Raw genomic sequence first — 14,120 nt, forward strand, 5'->3', positions numbered from 1 at the left:
AAGTGCCATAAAGTAAGAAAGTTTAAACATCTGACCTATAATCTCATTATTTCTCCTGAGTGCTTTGGATGTTACACTGAGGCCCAGATAACTAAAGTAGACATTAACTTCCTAACTTTCTGCTGAACTGATCAGCTCCAAGACAACACATAGGTTCAGATTACCTAACAGATGATATACTAAGAGTTGACCTTACACTGTTGTAGCATGCATCTATCCTGTATAATTCAGCAATTCTCAAATGTGGCTTCTGACTGTAGCCTTTTACACCTCATGTGGTGACAGGTACTACAGTACCCTTTTAGATTGTTGATCCTTTTTTATCACTAATTTTTTATCATGTTTTGGTAATAGATAATTAGGGCTTTGACTATAATAGGCCCCTATTTTTTTCTTGACATAGGTTTTCTTGAGAAGCAGGTTTTAATTACTCATCTTTCTACATCTTCCTTCCTTTTTCAGAACTGGTTCTTTCCTGTTATTCTTCCCTTGATGCATCAGTACTTTGGTTCTGTATGAGAGAAAAGAGTGATATCCACCACAGATATTAAAGAACTATCTACTACAGCCCTTGTGTCTATTTAATGGCTTATGTCAACATGCCAGGGTTGTTAGCAAGCTACAGAAATGTCATTTTGTCATTTCAAATCAAAGTGCCTACAGAACAGTGCCTTAAGTGTTATATGAAAGGCATTACCATGTCTCATAAGCTGGAACAAATACATTTTTAGTTGGATTTATTAGTTCACAGTAAGAATTCTAGTTCCAAAAGGGATTGGACTTCTGGTGGAACCGATTCTCACATATTTAGAATAAGTCAAATAACTCTCACAATTGGAAGAAAAAAAAGAAAAAAAGAAAAAAAAAAAAAAAGAATGGGTGGGGTAGTTGATGTGTCTTGTATCTAATTCTATGGAAAAATGTGAAGTTTCTTTCTTAATTGCTCCAGAGATTTTTTTCCTGTTTATCTGCTGATACAGAAATCTGTCTGCACATTTCCTTTTCTCTTTCTAAAGATGCAGACTTGTAGATATACAGCTACATGGCCTTATTGTGAACTTGGATGATTTATGTTTGTGGCTCTATATGAAGAAGTGTTCTGGACAGCCTTCAAGTTGATTAAGAAAAGCTGCTTCAAAGTAAGAATCCTTTCTCTGACAACTGCTCTTTGATACTGTAAAGCAGAATTAAACTTCAAAACAGAACAGATTCTAATAAAGTTGTGGCTGAATATTGGAGTGGTATTTGACTTTGTTATTTTTTTCATAGAGATTTCATCTGTATAATACTCCCAATCCATAAATTTCAAATAACCATCCAAAAGCACCAGATAATCTTCCAAAAGTTTTATGTAGGGAATTTGAGAGAGGTAATGTGATACCGAGGTGCAGCATGATAAGCACTAAGATCTCAAAGACTTTGGAAGACAGAGGGGAGTCCTGCTGAGAGTCAGAGGAACAAAGAGAAGGAGCTGATTGCAAAGAAAATAGAAAGCAGGGATTGCAGGGAAATATAAAGAGGGAAATAACATTATGTAGCTGAGATAATCATTGAGTGCTGAGATACTTAAGAGAATCTCCAAGTACTTCCATGTTCACTGAATGTTGTTAAGTACACGTGTAGACTGTATTTCAACTTAAGTAAATGGTATTTGTTTTCAAAATAAAAGTTATAATGATAAACTTTGATAAAATCTGCTTTTTACTTGTTACTAGTGCTCTATTGCTGCATTTGTATTTCTTAGATGTAATTGATTTACTTCACGCCCATTGATAGTGAAGGAGAGAGAGGCTTACAATTCACATAAAAGATTATGATTCAGCTGACAAAGCTGTGCAGAAGAACAAGGTTTGCAAGATGTCCCTTTACTTTCTCTCGCCAACTTATTTGCATTGCAATTTACCACACACAAGATGCGATGTTCTGTTTGATGTGTTCACTGTGCTTAGCTTTGTACTAGGTATCTCTTACTACATAGCACAAGCTGTGTCAAACTTTTCTTTTGTTGATGGTTGGTGTCAGTCCAGGGAGAACACATTGTTCAAGGTTCACTGCAAACCACAAAGTAACTGTTAGCTTGAGATTAGACTGTGATTCTAATGAAGGTTTTGTATTTCATTCAGCTGATTTTTGTTTTCATTGTATAGAATACACAGCAGTAGTAGTCTTTTTTTTTTTTTTTTAATTATTCAAGCTGAAATTTGTAGCAACATGATAATGTTTACTTTCATTGATCAAATACTGTAATCCCTTCCTGAGATCTTCAGGTTAAGCCTACCATATTTCAGAAAAATCTGGTCTTATACTAGGGGGCATAGAAGAACTTGTCCTCTTGTTCCATTTTCTTAGCTTTGACCTTACTACCCCCATTTGGTTTAGCTTGCTTGTTTCAAATTCAACCTTTAAGCCCAATGATCTAAACACCATTCTTTGTTCTTGTGTTTACCATAGAGCAAAAAAAATGGGTTCTTCATATTGCAGGCTGCAGATAAAAGCTTTGTTGTACAAAGCTTTCTGGATGAAACACCTACCACAAAATCACCAAGAACTTGATCCAGGAGATACCATGTTATCCTTCTTGCCTGTGCACCTTTTCCAGATTCAGCTATCCTTGAAGGTCTTCTGTAGCCAAGTCTCCCTTTCATTAAATTTTATTAAATATCTGCAGAAGGTAGAACTCGGGATAGTAAATTTTACCTATGGAGACATTTGACCCTTTGGAAATATAAATTTTATATCAGTTCCATAAATAATGATTTTTTTTTTAAGTTGAAACCAGAATTCAAGCATAGATCATACTGAATTTCAACCTTTTTTTTTTTTTTTTTAAATATATGTTACTTTATTAGTCTGTTATATGATTATTAGTCTTTGCTATATGACTTTTTATTCCAGAAACATGCCTAAGATACAACAACTGCAAAAGAAAGAATACAAATTTGAGCCATAAAAGCTCAAATCCCAAAATGTCATTAAAAAAGGGAGGGGTTTGTTGTTGTTTTAATTGTGTATTAAAAGACAAGGGGCATGACACATACACTTCAAATGCTTGAATTTAGCAGTGAACTAATTGAGTTGCACTGACATCTATAAACAAGAGCATCCAGGTCAAAAGAGGAAGATAATGCGGATGCCCAAAGCCTGTTCAGAACACATGGTAGGTATAAATCAAATAAGTAAGAAAACATTTTACCTCATAGCCAAAGAAATTATCTGCAAAAGACTGACTCAAATCACTATGATCCTACACTAAGTGAGCAGAAAAACAAGTCAGGTTTTTGAAGCTCTCAATAAAAAATTGCTGTAGATCATTCTAGTGGTAATTTAAAATTTCATGGTGAAAAAAATAATTACCCACCAAAAGAATGACCTCCATTACTCAAATAGGTAAATGAATTCAGTGACAGAGCTATCACCATCTTTTCAAACTTCTTAAAATCCAGATGTTAATAGAATATTATGTTACAATAAAAATAAAGGAATGATATTCTGAGAATAGTTTCCTACTGTAGGTCTGCATTTCTGCAAACACATTTAATTATAAGCCCCCAAATTAGGTTAAACTACTGCACTAATGTTATTGCACTTGCAGGCAAGGTTTTAATATCTCCACATGAGAGTTGAGTCTTCTGTGAAGACCTTAATTGTAAAATTCATAAGAAATCAATGTAACTCTGTGGGAGCTCCTTTCATTCATTCTCATGTCCCAAGAAATGGTGAAACTAGTGAGAGCATTGGAAACAGTATAAATCTTATAAAAACATTATATACAATGCCTTACTAAGTAAAATAGAACACAGCACTAACATATCCTCCATCTCTTACTGTTGAACTTAACCAATTCTTAAAACTGTATAATTGATGCAGTTTTAATACCAATGAGTGCAAACATAAAACTGCCTCCTGAATTATAGCTGCGACTTATTACTAAATGCTCTTCTGTCTTTCTTCTAAAGCTATAGGCAACTCCTCAGTCATGTTAAGTCACTGTCATTTATAGTTAGAGGATTATTTGATATGAAAATGCTCTCTGGGCATAATTTGACCATTTTCAATTGGAAATTGAGTAGTTCTTTCTTCTTTCTGATCTCAGCAGCATCAAAAATTCAAATAATTTTCCTTACAATCATGCTGATCAATTATACCAATGCCATATTATTATATTATGTTATGCTCTTATATTTTTATTTATGTAGAAACTGATGTTTTGAGCTGCCAGGAATTCTGCCTTATATTGCTGAACTTCTATATTTTGGGCACAGTTCAGCTGAGCAGTAGTACCATCTTCTCAAGGAGATATACTACATTTTATGACAGCCACATATACAAGGGAGACAAAGCATGTGCCACAGATCAAATTTCCAGGAAGCATAGGACCTACTTGGAGTCATACATCACTGTTGATTTCTGCCCGTGCATATCCATCTCAGACCTCTTGAAAGTATTTATTTACTGTTCATTAAAAAAAAATAAAATAAAAAAATCTGTGCAGCTCACGTTAAGTGTATCTGATATCTTCCAGATTTGTCAGATGTGTAACTTACAATCTACCTTATACTTTCTTAATAAACTGGCGTCCAAATCAGAAAAAGAACATTTCAACAATAGCTCAATGATTTGAATAGCATCAATGATTTGATGCTACATATATTTAATATTTTGTATTTCCATAAGAAATACATCCTATTGTTAGTGCTAGTAGTCCTTTTTTTTTTTCTTTCCCCCAACATCACATTAATCTGTGAATAAGAATCTTATAAACCAAACATAACAATTCAAAAGGAATGATGAGACTGGTTTAGCAAGTACAAATAAATACAAAAATGAATGTTCAACAATATTTTGGTTTCATGTGAAAGTAGAGCAATACAGCATCAAATGGCTAAAATACACGTTCTAGATGTGTTACCATGCATGGTTTATCCATTTACATCAAATTTATTTAGTATCTTCCAAGTAATTATGGTGAATAATTACGCATAGAATTGAAATCAGCATTACACATCTTTTCTTAGTGTCTACCATTTCTGCTGTTGCCAATGAAACAGGTTAACACTAACCTGGCGCTTTTCATGTACATAAACCAGAATTAATACTCAACCTAAATGTAAAATAATTTTAATAATTATAGTGCAACAATTTTAATAATGTACAATAGTTTCTGAAGAATTACTTTTGTAAAAAAAAAAAAAAAAACAAAAAACAAACGACAAAACAACAACAAATCAAGCAAACAAACAAACAAAATAAGAAACCTGAGTCACTTCATAATGTAACTTGTTTATGTAATTTGAATAGGACTTCAGGATGAATTTGCAAAGTCCTCTTTTTATTCGCTTGTTGAAATCTTGTAGGAATGTAAGGATTTCTTTTTTCTTTCTTCTTACTTTTTTTTTTTTAATTAATCTTTTTAATGGTAGCAGTTGTCTAGTCACATTTCTGATGTGAGCCTAGTATTCTTTCCTTGCATTTTTTTTTGTTATTTTTTTCTTGTGGACTTTCCCACTTGGCAATGCAGTGCTGAGGTGGCAGCAGCATTTCTGGCAAACCGCTTTAATATAGAGAAACCATCAGAGCAAAAGGATTTGCATTCACAGTGGCATTGTGTAGAAATACTGTAACCACACAGAGATTATGCAAATCCATATACTCTGATTGTCTAATAATGGTTGTCAGTCAAAAGACAAGAATTTGCATATGCTAAGGCTAGTGAGAAATAATCACACAGTGATTATGCTAATCAAACACTAAACAACATGTGAAAGACTGTCAAACTGGAACAAATCTCTGTATGTACGTGTATGTGTGCTAAATACAGAAACACTGCTAAAAAAAAGAGTGAATTTGCAAATCAAGCCTTTAAAAACAGGAAATGCCTTAATTTAATATCTTTATGAATATATGTTTTTAAGATATGTTCGCATATTTTTCCTGAAAGATCCTTTGTTCTGTCCACAAGACGGATAATGTTCACTTAACAAGCAACTGTTCAATGTTTTGTTTTCTTCAAGTGGTTCAATGAATGGCCCTAGACCTCATTTACTGCATAAAGCACAAGTTCTGCTCTTATTGGGAATTATCATAAAATCACAGAATGGGTTGAGTTGGAAAGGGCCTTAAAGATCAGGATCTTAAAGTTCCAACCTCCCTATGGTGTCAGGGACACCACATCATACGTGTGTCATCCACAGCTTCTCTAGGCAGCCTGTTCTAGTACCTCACCACTCTCAGAGTAAAGAATTTCTTCCTAATATCTCATCAATCTACCCTTTTTAGTTAAAAGACATTCCCCCTTGTCCTATCACTTTACCCCCTGACAAAGAGTCCTTCCTCAGCTTTCCTGTAGGCCCCCTTTGTGTACTGGAAGACTGCTATAAAGTCTCCATGGAACGTTCTCTTCTTCAGGCTGAACAACCCCAACTTCCTCAGCCTGTCTTCAAAGGAGAGGTGCTCCAGCCCTTTGATAATCCTCATGGCCCTTCTTGGGACCTGTTCTGATGGGACCATATCCTTCATCTGCTGGTTGCCCCAGACCTGAACACAGTGCTCCAGCAGGAGTCTCACAAGAGCAGAGCAGAGATGGACAGTCACCTCCCTCACCCTGCTGGCCACACATCTTTTGATGTGTCCCAGGATACGGTTGGCTCATGTTGAGTTTCTCAACAACAAATGCACCTTTTTGCCTATTCATTGGCTCTCCTACAGTCTTCATTGACACAGAATGTGAATACTTCGCAAGTGTAAGTAACTTATTTTCAAAACTTTAACTAGATAAAAGATGGTATTCCCTAGAAATGGTGGACAAAGGAGGGCATTAATTCCAGTTGCCCAATTTAATACACCTTATTATATTGCCTTTCATATTGTCACTACACAGTTCCTGACTTCGGACTCATCTATGAAGGTGCAACACAGCTCTAAATGCAGCCTTCCAAATGCAAGTTGGACTCATGGCTCTCCAGGGTGGTGTTCAACTGTTTTTTTGGCAAGGGGTGGCCTTCCTTTTTCTTCAGTTCCATGTCATTCAAAACATGCTCTCCAGTTTCTTTAACAAACAGAAAAAGAACACTATGGATAATAATCTTCTGAATTACAAAACCATGTTTATTACCCCGTGCTGATTTAAACAACACACAAATTTCTAACAAGCCTAAAAAAAATTCTCCCAAAGGAGGAAAGATGAAAGGGTGACAAATGTGGCATGTTTGTCATATTGCTCAATTATTCGGTGAACAATGTTCAATACAATTGCAGCAAAAGAGCAGACTAACATGAAACAGACCACCTTGAATGTGAGAGAATAATTCACTCAATGTCTAGTAGACATTACAAAAACAGTAAGAAAAAAAAGGAGTGGCTTGTTTCTTTCCAATTTCTCACTAACATAAGCACTGGCAGATAGTAAAAATATGATTAAAACCAAAACAGTTTCTTGATACATGAAGACAGAAATATTTTACTCTTTCTAAAGATACAAATAAAGATGAAAACCTAAGGTTCACAAATGCCATTTATTTTCCTAGCTTCAACCAGGAACAAAGCAAAAACAAGCGCATGAAAAGAGAAAAAATTAAAAAGAAGCAAAGAACATTTTTACGTTTCGTGCTTAAGAAAAGAGCTCGGAACAAAAGGTTGGCAGGCATAATGAGGGTTACACAACAAATTCCCAATCAGATCATTCATAAGTGAATGAATTTTGGAAAAATGGACCAAATGTTATAATTGGTATTTAATAATAGTGGGTCTTTCTAATCACAACAAAAACAAAAGCAGAATGTGTGCCAGAAAGAGAACTGGCAGAGATGTACTTAATTCTTCACTTCTACAAAATTGAACTCTGAAAGAAGGAATTCCTCACAAATTGATGAGCGTCCAAAGAAGCCACTACAAACAACTACATATATTTCAAAGAAATGTCTGTGTAAAGACATGTTTAAGGGGTGGAAAAATAATTTTGCAATACAGCCTGCCCAATTATACTGCTATACTTTTTTAGCCTGTTTTTAAAATACCTATTTTTCTTTTTTCCCTTTTTTTTTTTTTTTAAATCATGTTTATACCAATGACTCCAAGGAAACCATAAAGAACTACACTGTAGGGTGTAATTAGAATGTTTAAAAACATACATACTTACCTGAAAAAACCCAAGCCAAGATCTTCTAAGATCATAAAAATACTCTATCAAATCCAGGTAACTGAGGTAAGATTTAATACTGAGGTAAGAAATTATAGCTTCTAAGCCATACTTGTAGATCCATAGATTATGAGACTAAAAGGGACCCCAAAGCACCATTTAATCCATACCTTGCACAATATGAGGAAAAAATGTTGTGGGGACAGAATCATTTTATGTCGCATTTCAGGAAGAGAGAGCAAATGTTTTCATGAAGCAAAGGCTAAAATTCTGTAGTTGAATCTTGGAGAGGGATTTTTTTTTTCCCAGACTCTCTTTTTATAACCATTTCAGAGAAACCACTTCAACATTTCAGTTGAAACATTTAACAAAGCTGTTCTGCTTATTTAGGTACTAAGTCTCTGACAACACTTTACTACAGAGTAAGGAAAAAGTTATTGAATTTCTCTCCTGGTTCTTAAATGGATGACAGTCTTCCCTCAAAATCTGATAGGTACATTTCACTTCAGGTGCAAGTGTAGACATTTGCTGGTGTAATTATTTGACCACGGGCCTTTTTTTTTTTTTTTTTTTTTTTTTTTTTTTTTTAACACTTTTAGGTCAACACTGAAAAAAAAGTACATAAAGCATAATCTCCAATCCAATCTTTTCTCTCAGAAGAAATGTTCTGCTCTCTTTCTTCAGGAAATTCAAAGATATAAAACTTAAGACTCAAGACAATTTTATTTGAATTAATTTAATCACCAGCACTCAATCAAGAAAAATACTTGTCTCCAAAGTCACATTGGAACTGCTATAGTTGTGAAAGTGTATAGTATAGTAATATAGTATAGAATATAATAGAGTATGAAAGTACTATAGTTGGCATATGTAACTGCATATACCCTTATATGCAGTGGTATATAAGTGGTATATAAGCGGTATATAAGGTAGTGGTTCTGTATAAGAGTAAACAGTGTGCACAGCCCTCATACAGATTCACATACACACCCTCACACATATTCACAGCCCTCATACAGATTACTAAGAACATTATACCTCCTTACATAGAAAAATATTTTGACTTTACTCAGCTCATAGATTATGGTCCATAAGAGAGGTCTCCAACATGCTTACTTGCTCCATAATATCATTAGTTCTATATCCTGCCTGAATTTTTGAACCAGGATGAGGAAGCTCAGGGAATTCACTTCAACTAAGATGGAAAGAAATAGGAAAATTAAAACAAAGAGTAAATTCTCTTGATATATTTGAGAGCTTATATACCAATGAAAATAAACCTTTCTGTGCTTAGTAACTATGTAGGTATGTAAGTAAAGTATGTATGTGTAAATAACATTAGACTTCAGTACTAGCTAAATGGGCTCACAGGAACACAAGAAAATAGGTGGTCAGAAGGTCTGATTGTTTGCTTGCTTGCATTTTAATAAGGTATTGGTAACTACAAAATCAAGACCAATCTGATTTTTGCTTCAGTCTCCAAAGGAGAAAGAAAGTAGCCAAAGACAGAAAGGAAAGAATTTAAAACAAATAGTGATTATAACGTTATTGACCCTCCTCCCCAACAGTTGAAAATTCACATTTTCTCCAAATAAACGATGGAACAAAACCAAAAATTATGCTTCCTTTTGATGAACAGAAAAAACTTATTCCTGTATTGGGTACCCACATTGTCACTCTACTTTTTCAGTAATTCTCTACAGATTGCCACTGAGGTTCATTTTGTCTCCTGTCAGTCTTAGTGACTGAATCATTAGTGTGATCCAGAGCACCCTGAACAGCTGTGGAGAATATAGTTATAGCTCATTCATTATTTGAAGTGCTTTAATCCCTTTGTACCCATCTCTGAAATGTTATACATTAAATGTTCTCAGCATGTTTTTACATCATTTGGGAAAAGACGACATATTAGCAGTGTACATCTCCATGCAATTTCGCCTTAGCTTTATCTGAATGATATGTCAAAACTAAAATATAGATAAAATTATTGCCAGGGCAGTACCATTCTTATCTACAAAAAGCTAAGGTGTCACGGTCAAACCAGAACTAAACAAAATAAAGGAAGGAAAAACTGTTGTTCCTTCTGTGCATTGGGAAGTATTAGACCAAATGTTCAAGATATCTCTTTATACAGCACCTCCTTCCACAAATCAACATGAATATATCTACAGAGTAATGAATCATTGAATCATTTGAACTGGAAAAGACCCTCAAGATCATCAAGTCCAAACATTAACGTGTAGAGATAGTAGAGGCCTTCAGTTTCTGGAGGTACTTCAGTGTTGGTTTTTTTTTTTTGATTTTTTTTTCTTCCCCTACTGTAAAAGGACAATGTAAGAGTGTGAAATTCATTCACTTGTTCATCATCATTACACTTCACAACACAATCTATTTCTGTACTAGTGATTTGGCTTTGACCTAGTTCTCTTTTTTTTTTTTTTTTCTCCTTGAATTCTCTGTTTAAAAGTTACCACATGTTGATTTCAGTCTCTCAGTGATTTTAAGTCAAGCAAACTGGATGCTCTTATCCCAAATCAAGTCCAGATATACTGGTCATGTATGCATCCTGAAACACACAAGGTAGTCATAGCTGATGACTGTGTCACAAGCTATAGACTAGTGCATGAAAAGGGATTCTCTGTGTTCCTCTAGGGTGGAAGCCCAAATGAGCAAACACATGCAGATGGGCAACAGAGTTTGATCAAAAGGGAAGAGATGAAACAGCTGTACACCAAGATACTGCAGGCAAGTAGCCTCTAGAGTTCTTCCATTTCATTAGTCTACCCCAGGCCGGAACAGCAGTATCACTCTTCCCTATCCAGAGCATTCAGTGAAGCGAGGGTGCCATCGAGTATTGTTAATTAATCAGAGTGAAAAAGATTTCATGTATATTATGAACTTAAACACAATAGGGAGTCTCATCTGAATATCTCACAGTACTTTACAAAGACCACTTAACAGGCAGGTAATTAACATATGAAAACTGAGATGCACTAGAACTTTTGGCAAACCCACTTGTGCCTTAGCACTATACAGCAGAGGCATAATTCATTCAAAATCATCTATGTCCGGAGTACCTCACACAAGTACCTACTGATGTGAGGACAATTTTATTTCCTGTGTACTGTCTCGTCGTTGCCTGAAAGTCAAGTAATTAAAATGCATCTGCACTGCTAGCAAATCTTTTCAGAAAAGAAACTCCACAATATAGAAATGATGCAGCTCTGGTTATGTGAAGGATCAATTTTTTATGTATAACGTGATGCCTATGGAAACCATACAGATGACTTGTCTTGCTTGAAAACCCCTGCACCATAGATACATACAACACAGAATAGGTAAGAAGGACCTAATAAGACAGCAGTAACTAACACACCCTTGAAGGAAGAAAAAAAAAAATGCAGTACAAATAGAAAAGGCTTTGCTCCTGTCTTAGATACCCGCAGGGCTCTCAACACTGAGATTGTTTTTATTTTCTATCTATTGAATTACCTGTGATTATAAAAATACCATCACCAACAAAAACATTATATTTCCTCCTGCTACTGTAAAGTACTTTCAGCTTTATACTGAAATAATATTAGAGATGAACCTTATCCGTAAGCACTTCTTGTTTAACTCAACACTGATGAAATGAATTCAAATCAAGACCTGAACTTGGATCTCAGCTTTGACAATTATGTACAGATTATAATACTTACATAACTGTACACATTCATGTGCCAGGATTAATCATTAATGACCAAGATCTTTGTGACATAGTTAAAAGGCCAGGAAATATCCTCATCTTACAGATAGGAACTGAGAGCAAGCAGTGGTTCAGGGTCACTGAATAGGTCTATGCCTGAATGCAAAGCTGAACCCATTGTATCACAGAATCATAAAGGCTGGAAGAGACCTTCAAGATCATCCATCCATTCCAACAATCACCCTACTACCAATGTCACTGACTGAACCACGTCCCTACGCACAAGGTCCAACCTTTCCTTGAACAACCCCAGGGACAGTGATTCCACCACCTCACTAGGCAACTTGTTCCAATGCCTGACTGCTCTTTCTGAGAAGAAATGTATCCTAATTTCTAACCAAAATCTTCCCTATCCACCCCTTCTTCCCAGCTCAAAGTAGCACTTTTAGCCAACTCCTCACTATGCCTCATGAGGGTCTTGGGGTTCTTTTCGAATCGCAATCTCACCTAGTGAGATGGAAGCATTTGCCTGGCAGTTCTCAAGAGAAGCTGCAAGCACAAGCACTTCTGTTGTGGGATAGGACAACTACAAAACAAATACACACACAAACAAACCATGTTTTGTTCAGGAGAAGCTGCAAAGTTCAGTGTTCCAAACCTCTACCCTTCTTCTTTTCATATGACTTTTAAAAAGTGCTTGTTTTGGTTTAGCCCCAGCAGATAGCTGGGCACCACACAGCCACTTACCCACTCACTGTCCCCAAGTGGGATAGGGGAGAAAACCGAAGAGGCAAAAGCATCAGAACTCATGAGATTAAAATAAAGACAAGGTAAAGCAAAAGCCCCAAACGCAAGCAAAGCAAAACAAGGAATTCATTTGCTACTTCCCATCAGCAGGCAGGTGTTCAGCCACTCCCAGAAGGTCAGGGCTCTTCACACATAATGGTTTCTTGGGAAGACAAATGCCATCATTCCTAATGTCCTCCCCTTCTTCCTTCTTTTCCCCAGCTGTTATTGCTGAGAATGACACCACATGGTGTGAGAAATCCTTTTGGCCAGTCTGGGACAGCTGTCCTAGCTGTATCTTCTACCAGCTCCTTGGGCACCTCCAGCCTCCTCTCTGGCCGGGCAGCACGAGAAGCAGAAAAATCCTTGGCTCTATGTAAGCATTGCTCTATGACAACTAAAATACTGGTGTATTATCACCACTATTTTCATCAAAATCAAAACTAGAGCATTGTGTGAGCCTCTACAAAGAAAATTAACTCTGTCTCAGCCATGGCTGTGCTGCAGCCTCTTCAGGTTCTACTGAAAGAACGATACTTATGGTAATTGACTTGCAATTTTTGTAGCAGATTGCTTCTGCAATGTTCTGCCTACAGCCTGAAAGACAAGGAAGCCCAGAGACTGAAATACAAAATTAAAAACAAATGTGTTGTTTGTTACAATAAAGTGGATTTGTATCTAATCAGATCCTTCCACATATGAGAAATCATTGAAAAGAAAAAAGGCATCTACGCAATCACCAGTTTCAATTAATCACTAAAAACCTTTTCTCCTTCTTCTCCCCTTCAAAAAGATGTTCCATTCACACTTTACATGAGCATACTAACTCACCAATTCAAGTTTTGGCTGATTCTAAAGAAAAATTAGGAACTGTTCTGTATGTTCTTGAGAACAGTCTTTCAGCACCTTAGCCATTCACTGCTTAGAAAGGGCATTTCTGAAGTATCATCTTTTGATTAACTGTTGATTTTTGTTGTTGTTTTTCTTTCAGATTCATGATTATTACCAGCACAAGTTTTCTCTTCCTTTCTGTCACTTCTTGTCTTTTTCATTATCAACTGCAACTTGAATTTTAACACCTTAGATAGCATTATGCACATAGCAGGGTGGGGATTTGTCACATCAGTTTTACACTGATGAGACAATACTGCACCTAAGGCACACAAACAATGAAGGATTACATTGTATTTCCCTGATCAAAATCAAAGAAGAACAAGCCAGAAAACACCACCTGGCAAAACCTTTTAAGATATCAGGCAGGTCACGTTTCCTAAGCATGAATTCAAGTAGAAAATGCCATTTCCTGGCTGCTCTCTGGAAGACCACCACTTCATCAAACCTGCTTCTGTCTGAGGCTCGTATTTGAATTTGTGTTCTTGTTTGGTCCAACACAATGAATTGCTTCTAACCAGAGCATTCATGATGTCCAAACATGAAAATCATAATGAAACCTTCTGGCAACATTTCCTCTCTGGAACCTCCACAGAAATCAGACATGGAATTCTTGTTCTT

The 14,120-nt window shown here is 35.9% G+C and overlaps 1 protein-coding gene across 5 annotated transcripts in view; it reads right to left on the bottom strand.

The window, feature by feature from the left end:
- Positions 1–14,120, bottom strand: part of ZNF385D (zinc finger protein 385D) — a 429,191-nt gene that overhangs the window by 98,314 nt on the left and 316,757 nt on the right. The window lies entirely within an intron of this gene.

This window comes from Anas acuta, chromosome 2, assembly GCF_963932015.1.
Source record: "Anas acuta chromosome 2, bAnaAcu1.1, whole genome shotgun sequence".
Lineage (NCBI taxonomy): Eukaryota > Metazoa > Chordata > Aves > Anseriformes > Anatidae > Anas > Anas acuta.